Source organism: Ailuropoda melanoleuca, chromosome 4 (assembly GCF_002007445.2).
Source record: "Ailuropoda melanoleuca isolate Jingjing chromosome 4, ASM200744v2, whole genome shotgun sequence".
Lineage (NCBI taxonomy): Eukaryota > Metazoa > Chordata > Mammalia > Carnivora > Ursidae > Ailuropoda > Ailuropoda melanoleuca.
Window position 1 is genome coordinate 66,106,130 of NC_048221.1, and position 2,436 is coordinate 66,108,565.

The window sequence follows — 2,436 nt, forward strand, 5'->3', positions numbered from 1 at the left end:
TTTTTTTTTACAGATGAAGAAACGAAAGCACAGAGAGTCCAAAGGACTTTCCTCTCATTCATTGTGGGGTCGCTCTCAGAGCCTTGGTCTTTGGGGGTTCCTTCCTCTTCATCAGACCCCAGTCCTGAGTCATTAGGCAACCTCAGAGCCAGGCCTAGGGAGGAAATGGGCCACATTCAATTGGCTGTCTTGTAAATAACTGCAGGAGGCGTGCCTCTGCCAGATCCCAGGGTTTCTTGGATGTTCAGCTGCAACAGCCATTCGAGAGCCATTTACCACTAGTATGCCCTCTGGTTGCAGACCCAACAATAATTAAAGTAGGTCAGGCCCATGACCAGGCATGGGGACCCACAACATTTGCTGTGGTCTCTCTCTGTCTCCGTCTCTTTCTCTCTCTCTCTCTCACACACACACACACACACACACACACCCTGAAATGCTCCCTGAGAGCTTCCTGACTGGACACCGACAAGCCTGTCCTCTCAGACAATAAGCTCTCTGAAGATGCTTTTCAAAGATAAAAATGCAGACAACCTGCCTGTAGGAAATGCACAATTGAGGGAAGTCCTGACCTATACACCCCACTCAGGAAAGTGCTAGCTGGGTCTGCTACGTCACATGGAACATCATTTATCCATAGTAAATAAAAGTCCTTTGCTTTGCGGGGCAACAGAAAACTCAAACAATGGAGAGCCTTGCTAGGAGTGGAATGCAACCTCAATGCTGGGGGCTGTTGAGATACTGCCCTGTGTGAGTTCTGTACTTTTCTGAAAACAAAAGACCCCAGCTGGGCCCAGAACTGCTGCTGAGGACCTAGTCCTCCCTGTTTTCTGCTGAATATACACCCAGTGCCTGGTTCTGCCTGCATGGTGCTGTGTGCTCCCCACTTTCCCTCCTTCAAGAACCCAGTGCAACTCATCCTTCCAGCCTCCCCTCAAACATCCCTGCCTCAGGGAGGCCTTCCCTGGCCTCCAGCCTGGGAAGAGGGATCCACAGCATCCAAACTTTCCCCTGTCATAACACTCAGCATATTTGTGTCTTATTTCATGTCAGTGTTCCCCACCTGCCTTTCTAGCTGTTCTCCATGACAGTAGAGACCATGTCTGTCCTGACCCTTTCTGAGTCTCCTGCGCCTTGACACAGGTCATGACACATAGTAGGTGTATCATACATGATCACTGAATTGACTTCTACTAATCAGATGAGCTTACTTTCATTAGGTACATACTATATGCCAAACACTGCATTAAATACTATCCCCATGTCATAGGTGGGTAGTGTTGATGCCAACAAGCTAGGTCTGGGGGATCCAGAGGAGGTCCCCCAGGACTAGCCAAGAGGGTCCTTGGCTTCATGTAGGATGGAAATAAAACATGAGCCAGGAGGAAGTGAAGTAAGAATTTATTTAACATATAGAGAGAGCAGATAGAGACAAAGTGTCCGGAAGACTCGAAAAGGAAAGAAGTATGAGTCTCGTCTTCGTTCAGGATCTGAGGTTTTTACTGAGGATAGTGTATGTGTCCCCTCAGGCATCCAGGATGAGGGCCCAGGTGTTATTCCTTGGAGCCAGAGGGCCTTGGCTTTGAGATGTCTAGCACCCGTGGTCTGGAATATGCATATGATAGCTTCCTCTGGTCATTCTCACCTGGTCTTTCCTTAGATGTTATCTATTCTAGAGAAATAATTAACTCTTTGTCTCTCACAAGGAGGACATATGCTATTTGCATAAGTGGGGTGTGGGTGCAGATCCTAACAAGGATAGAAGCAGGAAAAGGAGCAAAAAGCAGATTCTTATGGAGTCTTTCAGTTTCCCCATCTCAGGGTAAGGCACAGAAAGGTCCAGTAATTTGTTCAAAATCGCACAACTGGAAAGGAGAAGAGGTGCAAGTAAGATGTGAACCCAACTGGTCTGATACCAGAGCCCAAGTGCTAGACCATGACATTATATTTCCTCCTGGACCTCCTTGTCTAATACCATGCTCATTAGACTCCTAGGCCCTCCCATTCCTCATAAAAGAAGGGGACCTAAGAGTGACCACACATTCCAGCAGCCTGTCCAGACTCAGAGCCCCTTGGGCCTGGGAAATAATGCCTATTTATTTATTTATTTGAGAGAGAGCACCGACAGGGGGAGAGGCCGAAGGAGAGAATCTTCAAGTAGACTCCCTGCTGAGCATGGAGCCCCACATGCAGCTCAATCCCATGACTCATGAGATCATGACCTGAGCCAAAACCAAGAGTCAGATGCTCAACCACCTGAGCCACTGAGGCGCCCCAACAATGACCTTTTAATAAAGAATATCGCACTCTGTCATCACAGGACCTGACCGCCACCAGCCGCCTCAGGGCAGCTATTAAACTTCTCAGGTCTCAGTCTTCCATACAGGACCAACACCTTCTCAGGGCATCCTTCAGAAGACCCAGCTAGAATGATTC